General features: G+C 37.3%; 1 pseudogene; it reads left to right on the forward strand.

Annotated features, from left to right (window-relative positions):
• The first annotated feature begins 359 nt into the window (after positions 1 to 359).
• On the forward strand, positions 360 to 1474 carry LOC119036674 (tyrosine-protein phosphatase non-receptor type 2-like; annotated as a pseudogene).
• The last annotated feature ends 8358 nt before the right edge of the window (positions 1475 to 9832 follow it).

A 9832-nucleotide genomic window follows, 5' to 3' on the forward strand; every position in this document is an offset into this window, starting at 1 on the left:
TAAAAGGACAGCTAGATCAGGAGTGGAAACATAGAAATGAAGATCACATGGAGGGTTAGCAACAGGGGAGTGGGAGGAGGAGAAGGGGGGAGAAGGTACAGAAAATAAGTAGCATAGACAGTAGATAGAAAATAGATGGGGGGCAAGAATAGCATGGGAAATATAGAATCTAAAGAACTTGAGACACATGGTCATAAACTAAAGGGGGGGTAATGGTGGGGACGGGGGGGTAGGGTGGAGGGGAATGAAGGGGGGGAATAGAACAACTGTAACAGCATAATAAATAAAAAAATTTTAAAAAAATAAATAAAGGATTGGAAAAACAAAACAAAAAAAATGCAAAAAGCTGAAAAAATTATATTAATGCCAGTTTAGTTGACATAGAAGAGGCGCAAATGAGTTACCTCCTAACACACGGTCCACTTCCTGGTACAGACTGTCATTTCTGACTCTTGGTTCGGCAGCAAAAGACAAAAGCAGTTGTCATACTAAACTGAGTTGTGGAGAAAATACTGGTTAGATGTGCACAGTACTGGCCAACAAACATGACTACGAGACATTATTTAAAGAAACAGGAGTCCGTGTGGAGTTCTTGTCAGAAATGTGAAGTCCTATTACACGGGACATCTAATGCAATTAGAAGACATCAGTAGTGGAGAATCCAGAACAATAAATATCTCACTTTCATTATACCACCTGGCCAGCTTTGGGAGTCCCTGGATCACCAGGTTCATTTCTCAGTTTCTTGAAGTGAGAAAGTCTGGTTCCTTGAACCCTGAACATGGACCTGCAGTGACCCACTATAGTGCACGCAGTGGGTGGTCGGGCACCTTTTCTCTAGTAGGTAACTGTCTCATCCCGATGGAAAAAAAGGTGATATTAACTTTGAACAACGGTTACTGAATATGAAAAATATCAAATGGTACTTATTCAGACACCAGATAAACTCAGGTTTTATATATGGATATAATAGAAGGAGCAAAGTTTGTAAAGGGAAATTCAAATATACAGAAATGGTGGAAAGAACATTAACCAAAATAATGACTGAAAAAATACAGTAGGAAGAGGATAGGGTTAGAAGAAGAAAAACTGACAGGTACCAGGACTACCCTTCAAAATGCAAGGCCGTAGAGAGGAGAACAATGAGAGGGTTCTACAGAAACAAGTTCAAGACCACAGAAAAGCTACCACAACTCAGTAGGTGCAGCAGATGAAACAGAGGCCAAATGAGACTGAAAGAAAAAGAAAAAGGCAGTTACATTGGCAGCCTATTTTCGCTAAGATGGGGTTTGTATCAGTCATTTTGGTTGGTGCTTTTGTTGGCTGGACACTGTTTTTTCAGCAAAGTGTCCTAGAAAATAAAAACAAGTTTGCCCAGCAAGATTCTGCACTAATAGTTGATGGTGTTCCATTAATCACAAGGGTTTTTCTGTTAGCAAACTCCTCATACCCCAAAAACAGACCAGTAAAATAGGCACCAACCAGCTAAATATATATTTAGTCCTCAGCCCAACATCTCAGGGTGCTGCCCCCAAATTGTAAATGGCAATCTAAAGTGAAGACCTTAATTCCTGTTAAAAACTGGCACATTTTACAGTTGTATTCATATATGTTAAGCATAATAATAATAATACCTTACCTGACCAGATTGAGAGATATCCTTTATCATGAGCTTTGTTTTTGTGGCTATCTGGGTTTTAACCTTCACTTGATACAAACAATAAGCACTGTGGTTTCATCCACATTATTACTAAAAAGAAAATGATCTTTCAATAATGCATATAGTCCTAGCCTCAGTCAGTTGGAGCATCCTCCCATACACTAAAAGTTTGCGGGTTCAATTCACAGTCAGGGCACACACCTAGGCTGTGGTTCAGTTCCCAGTCAGGAAATGTAGGGGAGGTAACCGAATAATGTTTTTCACTCTCACTCTCTCTCTCAAAGCTATTTTTAAATTTTTTCTCAAGTTAGAAAATATTATATTTATTAAAAAATAAAATATAAATTAAAAAATGTGTATAATGTATAATGTGCTATGGATGTAAGCATTAATAATTTATATCCTTAAACCATTTCAGCATAAATATACTTTATAAGTATCTATTCAATCTTAGTTAAATGTACTTTTTTAAAAAGCTCTATTTAAAAAATCTGTTACCATAAAAAAAGTTTAAGGATGTTAAGATTTTAAAGCACGTGTTGAAAGGTAGCAAGCCATAGGAGAGACCGGGAGAACACGGAGATATTTAGGCTCCTTAGAGGCAGCCTGCTTGGTTCAAGAAGAGACTCACAAACCCCGTCACAATAAGGCAGCTGTACTGAAGAGCTTTTCTGATGTTCATTGGTCATTCTGTTAAAATTTTTCCATCCATCTCTTCTATAGACAAATATGCATCCTCTTTTTACTCTTTATTATTTGGTGAAAATAAAATGTGCACAATAGATGGTACCAATGATCTGCCTGATAAAAGCTGTGAGCTCTAATCAAAGGAGGCTACACAGCATGATACAGTCAGCTGGGCACGGGTTCTGGTATTGAGGAGCCGGGCATGTCTTACTTCATTCTCAGTTATCCCGGAGTTGGGGAATTTTCAAATATCACCTCCTCTCGCAAACTCTTATTTCCTAGTAAAATAATTCATTTTCTATACACTTAGTGCCAGATTTTTATTCTATAATGGCTACTTTTACCAGTGTTTTTTTTTATTTCTACTTCCAATTTATTTTATGGTCACAATTATTGAGACCTTCCCACAGGTCAAAGATAATGGACCTTCCATGTCCAAACTTTTTTATTGTCATGTCAGGATCTAGTTCGGTGCTCAGCACATAGATTAATAATGCTCAGAATTGTTGAATGAATAGATAAAAGGATAATGCAATGATGCAATGATAAAACATTCAAGTAGAGCATTGTATCAATTGCTCTAAATTACAGGGATCCTTTAACCCAAAGTGTTCCTCTGAAGGTTCACAGGTGTGCCTGAACATAGGGTAGATACCAGTGTGCTCTACAAATAGCATCCTTGATTACACATTCCTTAATATGAGTGAGATGGGGATGCAGTGTTATATTTGGAAAATTCCTAGCACATGATATCATTGGATGTGAAGAATTAATTCTATGTGTAGTTTACTAAAGTTCTGAGTTTGAAGAGGAGTTATCAAATACTGCCTTCTAGTGAGTGCTGACAGTGTGTTGGAACTCACACATAAACCTCAAGAGACAGGGTCCCTATCCAGCCTGTCTATAGAGGATGTCATACTCTGTCTTAATAGGAAGTCTCCTCATTTGAAAAGAGCATGTCTCATGGCACCTGCTGCCACAGCAAGTAAAATTGTGTTTGTACTACCAGAAGTAAGTGCTGCTTTTGTGATATTCATGTTACCAATATTAATTTTATGCCATGATATGTGATGGCTTTTTCAGCAGGATGAAGCTGTGTAATTACTATTGCATGGAGCTATTGGCTTAGAAAGTAGTAAAGTCGGGAGAAATATAGCAGATGTTTTATATTTTGTTCACAACTGGGAGGTGGGCAATAATATGAACATAAAGTTAAGAAATGTGGGGGCTCTAGTCATTAAAAATATTTCTGTACTTAGTTATCTAACCTAACTGAAACTCAGATTCTTACCTGTAAGATAAGACTATTCTTACCTGAATATTCTCTAAGTTTCCTTTTATTTCTAAAATTCTATTTTTACACACAGAAGTAGCAGGATTTATCCAATTCTTCCCTGAACTCTACTCATTTCTATTATCTAGAAGAAAGCTGGGATTTACCTGAATAAATGTCGAGCATCCAGTTAATATGAATGGTATCTATTTTACTACGGTTTGTTTTGAAGAAACTTTGGAGGCACTAAAACCCATCTTGATTAGGATATTATCTCCACTAAAATGTGTCCTTTCTGAGCCATTATTCTCTATCTCATTTCATCTGAATCTTACCCATCTAGGTTTCTGTCACTGGTAATTAGAATATGCCCATGGCTCACAGCTCTTTATTCTCATCAGCACCCTCTACTGCAGAACAAAACAAAAAGGAGTGAGGCAAGAGTCCGCATTCTTCTGACCTCACCGCACAAACCTGAAACCTGTGTTCAACATTAGATTACAGCTAGATCCATTTTGTTTATTTAGAATATTGATTTAAAGTTCTTGGCTATGAATATTGTCAGGCAGAAGTAAAGCTTCCATTTCTCCTTTTCCAGATGGTTCATTTACTTCACTGATGTGCTTCTCTCATCTTTATTATCTGTCTGGTTTCTGAAGGTACTTAGCTTTGAAACCCCTGACTTGGAGATTGGGTGTATTTATTTCTTTACATGTTTGAATTAGATTTGCTTGGTTTTGCTTTAGTTTTAATTATCTTGGCAGCCACTTTCTGCCACCCTGTATGGTAATAAAATATCTGGCCTGAAACTTAAGCAACTGAACACAGCAAACCCCCAGTACTCTCTGCTCAAAGTGTGGCTTTCCAAAACAAGGGGTAGAGTATGGCAAAAACAGAAGCAGAATTTAGTGTTTTGAAAATAACCTGCCGAGCATAGACAAAATATAAAATCATTTTCTGCCTTCCCAGTATAAAGTGTTTAAACTATGAAACCTAAGATCATTTAACCTAAAAACAGCCTGGTTATGGCTTCCAGCTATGCACAGGAATCACCACACAGTGTTGATCCAATAACGGAAAAATATCCACCCGGTTTGGTAAAACATCAAATGTTGACAGTGTGATGTATAATTCATTTACTTTCATCTCTCATCACCATCAAGAATATGAGGGCAGAAAAGTTTATAACAGATGACCATGTCAATGAATTGATAAATCGTTTTTGTGTAATCTCAAGAGTTATAAATTCACCACATAATAAACCTTGAATCAGGGAAACTAGAGGAGAAACATACGCAGGTTCTTTTCCTCAAGAGAGGAGAGAGTCTGTACATTACCCTATTTCCAGCATATACTCAGAAACACAGAATTAACATTTAGAGCACTTTGAAAGTAATAAGATTATCTGGATTTTGTGGACTTAGTGGGCCTTTCCTTCCGTGGTGTTTAGAGAGGACTGCCCTACACAAGTGGTGGGTGAATTCCAGGCGGGACTTCTGCATCACAGAAAGTACAGCTCAAGGGAGCCACCTGCTGCTGGAGGAACAGCCAGGGCAGAGAACATGATAACATTAGCATCAATTTCATATTTTTGTCAGGTCACACAAAAATACTACTGTGGCTGTATTAAGAAATAGTCAAAAACATAAGTAATAATGAGGTTTTAAACTCTTTGAGCTGCTTCTGTCTCAGCATTTTTTGAGGAACTTACCAAAAGCATCAATGACTGCATAAGAAATGTGTGGAATGGTCCTCAATTCTATATTTCAGTGCTAGACTCTATTTCCACTTCATTCTATTACAGAAAGTTTTCTGTGCCTGTCATGCCAAGGAGAAAACACAAAACAAGCAGAAGGTAAAATTTATACCCCAAAGCAAGGGTTTGAACTTTTGGCCTGTATAACGGCATTGGCAAGCTACACTTGGAGTGGGATTATCGATTTTATCTTTGTTGCCAACAGCTCGCATTTGTAGAATGCACTAGATTTCGAATCCATGATAGCCTGTAATTTTCACAACAATCAATTAGTTCTCTCTTTATATCTCAAGAATCTAAAGCACACAAAGGAGAACTAACTTGTGGTTATATTGTTACTTTCAGCCAGCTCATGAGTGGGAACACAGGATTCCTGATTTTTTTTCTTCAGGCGTGTTTATATACCACCATGCCCACCAGATTCGTTTAAATTAAATATCCATTAACGACATTTCACCTGTAGGATTGTGGGTAACGAGATGTCCAGAAATGAATTTAGATGTGTGGTATGCAACCCTACAAAAAGGGAGCCCTAAGCACCGTGGGGCAGAGCCTAGAGATGAGTTTCACAGAGCTGAGTTTAAATTTCAGATTGACTCTTTGCTTGTTTACTATGGGACTTTCACGGTGAACTTGGGCTTCCTAAAATGTAAAATAAATAATCTCTATGCTATAGGATTATTTTAAGGATTGTATAAATGTAGGTTAAAAGGTTTTGCTCAAGTGACTGGCACTTAATACTATTGGTAAATAAATAACTATAATGTCATGTACAAAGAAATGAGACATATAAAAAAGGAACTCCCAACACTATGGACACTTTATATACAAATGTTACATTATGGAATTATATAGACTATATATGACCCCCTGCTTAGAAATGTACCCTCAAGATCAGAAGGCCCACAGCCTTTGCTGTCATTTCACCATTACCACTTAGGTTTTTCCCCGTGATTTAATATTTTTCCTAGTGCCCCCATATTACCCTTAATGACAAGTCTTCATTTATGAATTCCACATGTGAAGCATTGAACAAATCAGAAAAAAAAATATGTTTGCCTACAGAGAGCATTCACTGTAATGGTAACTATATAACTTTTACTTTCTCAGTAACGATATTGCAGCTGCATTTCCTGGAACACCTTGACAAACAGCTTACGAGAAATACAAGGATTTATTATGTATGTACTGAAAATGCTAATCACAACAATATTTTGCTGTTATAAACATCCAATATTGTTATCCAGTATTATTGGTATGATTTCAAAGTTTATCTTCTGGGAATATAACAAGATTAAAACTATAAATTTCTCTCTAGGAACAAAATATGCATAAAAATACATAATAAAACATAATGATACATAAGGAAAATTTGTTCTAATGTCTTTTAGATTACATTTTATTTAGTAAAATCATGAGCTAAAGTTTTGTGAAAAATTTTTACACTTTATGTAGTGGTATCCTTTATACATTGATTAATTTTTTTTGTAATGTATGTTCCTTAAAATATTTGCATAAATACAGAATCTCTTATGTTCTTTCAGTTTGTATTTCTTGTTGAAAATAATTTCCCACAGCAAATTTGATAATTCGAGGGATCAACATGGGATGGTGTGAAGACTATTATGAAATTTTAGGAAATTGTAATTCCAAGGATAGTAAAGAATTCTATAGTGCAGATAGACTTACTATAAAATAAAAACAACTTATATTTAGGCAAAAAATAATAAGCACTTAAAATGAGTTTGGATTAGGAGGATTTATAAATCATGCACTGCCTGAATAAAAAAGCTCTAGACTACATTTCTGTCACCACCAAAATGTGCCCTTTGAAAGAACACTGAAACCCAGTACCACGAATGGCAGGTTTAGGGGAAAGGGCACTGGGAGAGAGGACAGCTGGCCTTCCTTCCATTTAGTACCCATTTAGTACCTTCCTTCCACTTATTAGTATCTATATGAGGGGGATCCCCCAAAAGTAGAATTTATTTATAAAAAATTGTGTATTTATTCTTACACATTTAAACTTCAGTCACCTCAAAGTACTCTCCATTTGATGCAATACACCTATTGAGACATTTTTTTCCACTGCTCAAAACAGTTTTTGAACCCGGCAATTTTGACACTTTCAGTGCTCCTGCCATTTTTTGTTTGTTTGTTTTACTTCTTCCACCTAGGCAAAATGTTTCCATGTGAGGACTTTTTTCATCTGGGGAAATAAACAAAAAAGGCACTTGGGGTCATATTGAGTGAATAGGAAGGGTGGGACCCAAAGGTCAGGTTGTTTTGAGTCAAAAACTGCTGAACACTCAGCTCAGTGTGGGCAGGTGCACTCACAAATCACCCATCATGAAATGGGCAAACACATTGAAAGAGTCTTCAAAAAATTCACTGAAGCTGAACACAGCCTCTCAGAACAACGCCAGCTGGTAAACTGACACAGATGGGCTCCTAAAACACTCACTTAGTGGGGAAAGCCTGTACTATAAGGGGCCCACCCTCCACAAGGTAATTCTGTGGGTTTTTTGGGGGTCCCCCCTTGTATGTATTTGAATTTGGATGTGGTGGTGGGGGTCGTAGTAAATGAAGTGTCTGCTCAATTCTACCAGTTCAAGTCAGACGAGAAATACTGAAGAGTGCCCTGACTTGGGTGGCTCAGTGGATTGAGTGCTGGCTTGTGAACCTAAGGGTCACAGGTTCAATTCCCAGTGAGGGCACATGCCTGGGTTGCAGGCCAGGTCCCCAGTAGTGGGCACTGTAGAGTCAACCACACATTTATTTTCCTCTCCCTTTCTTTCTCCCTCCCTTCCTGTCTCTAAAAGCAAATAAATAAAATGTTTTAGAAAATACTGAAGAGTTTAAAAAATAATTTTGTGAATGTGAAAAAACTCCCTTTTTATTTTTTAACATTTTTATTGTTGTTCAAGTACAGTTTTCTGCCTCTCCCTCCACGCCTCCCCCCACCCTAGCCCTCCCCCCTCGCTCCCCTGTTTCCACTACCCCTTGTTATTATCCATGTGTCCTTTATAATAGTTCCTGCAAACACTTCCACCTTTTCTCCTATAATCCCCTCCCCTCTCCTCTCTGGTCACTGTCAGCCTGTTCTCAATTTAGTGTCTTTGGTTATATTTTGCTTGCTTGTTCATTTTGTTGATTAGGTTCCTGTTAAAGGTGAGATCATATGGTATTTATCTTTCACTGTCTGGCTTATTTCACTTAACATAAAGCTCTCCAGTTCCATCCATGCTGTTGCAAATGGTAGAAGTTCCTTTCTTTCTGCTGCGTAGAATTCCATTTTGTAAATGTACCATAGTTTTTTGATCCATTCATTTACTGATGGAAATTTAGGTTCCTTCCTGATTAAAAATGGGCAAAGGACTTGAACAAACACTTCTCCAAGGAGGACATACAGAAGGTCCAGAGATGCATGAAAAGATGCTCAGTATCACTAGTATCAGAGAGATGCAAATTAAAACCACAATGAGATACCACTTCACACCTGTCAGAATGGCCATCATAAACAAAGCAACAAACAACAAACATTGGAGAGGATGTGAAGAAAAGGGAACCCTAGTGCACTGTTGGTGGGATTGCAGATTGATGCAATCACTATGGAATTTCCTCAGAAAACTAAAAATGGATCTGCCTTTTGACCCAGCAATTCCACTGCTGGGATTATATTCTAAGAACCCTGAAACACCAATAGAACACCAAAAGAACTTATGCACCCCAATGTTCATAGCAGCACTATTGAAACTCCATTTTAGAGGAAAAAAATCCTTTCATAAGAGTGTAGAGTAACCAGAATTCATAGTGTCAACATGCTTGTCAGAGTGCCAAAGGTATTTCTCAGTGGTGCAGATGGAATCTCCTGAATGCACATGGTTCTCAGACCCTTCTTCTTGACATTAATAAAAAATTGACCACATCATGGTTATAAGCTTAAATGTAGCATTTTCTGCACATCCAGAGATAATTAGCACATTTTCCCTTGGACTGAAGAGCTTTTTCCTTCTAGGGGGATAAAACCATCCCCTTCATTGTGAAGCACCTTTTAAACTCTGAGAAAATTTAGAATTAAATACAGAATCTAAGGTGTCAGTCACAATTACTGAATTCAAACTTTTTTGAAAAGTCTAGGAAAATACTATTTTGATTAGTGCTTCATGTCCTGTGCAAAATAAAATGTTCACTCTATAAAGTGAAGAACATGGCTAAACTAGTCCAGGTTAAGTGTCTAATTATGTAACCTGAATGGCATGTCTCCTTGAACAAGATAGAGCAGAGGAACTGTGTAGAAAAGATAAGAGCTGCTGCCTTGCCAATCATATAGATTTGTAAATATATGAAAAGTTCATGAATAAGAGAAGATTTAAATATTACAGCTTTATATGAACAGGTCAGTATGAACTCATTCTCCTTCTCAATTCCCTATTCATACTCCACTAAGGGTACC

The sequence above is a fragment of the Artibeus jamaicensis genome, unplaced genomic scaffold (genome assembly GCF_021234435.1).
Source record: "Artibeus jamaicensis isolate MK-2021 breed Jamaican fruit bat unplaced genomic scaffold, CSHL_Jam_final contig_484, whole genome shotgun sequence".
Lineage (NCBI taxonomy): Eukaryota > Metazoa > Chordata > Mammalia > Chiroptera > Phyllostomidae > Artibeus > Artibeus jamaicensis.